Source organism: Carlito syrichta, unplaced genomic scaffold (assembly GCF_000164805.1).
Source record: "Carlito syrichta isolate Samal-C Ts95f unplaced genomic scaffold, Tarsius_syrichta-2.0.1 Scaffold142894, whole genome shotgun sequence".
Taxonomy (NCBI): domain Eukaryota; kingdom Metazoa; phylum Chordata; class Mammalia; order Primates; family Tarsiidae; genus Carlito; species Carlito syrichta.
This window is the reverse complement of record NW_007086990.1, coordinates 30262-30610: the sequence shown is the minus strand read 5'-3', so window position 1 is coordinate 30610 and position 349 is coordinate 30262.

The following is a 349-nucleotide window of genomic DNA, read 5'->3' as shown; positions in this document are numbered from 1 at the left end:
ACCTGCTGGGCTCGGGTGATCCTTCCACCTCAGCCTTCCAAGTAGCTGGAACCACAGGCAAGTGCCACCCAAGCTCGGCTCATTTTTCTTGATTTATTGTAGAGACCAGGTCTCTCCAAGTTGCCCGGGCTGGTCTTGAACCCATGGGCCCAGGCCATCCTCTCGCCTGGGCCTCCCAAAGTGCTGGGATCGTAGGCCAGACCCACTGCGCCCGGCCAGAGGCTGAATCCCATGGCTTGTCTCTCTAAGACACTGCAGCCAAGTCACTGCGTTCCACACGGAAAACCCATGCCTTCCATTCATTTCCTAACTACGTTTCCTAATGTGACCAGGCCCTGAGGCTGGCTGG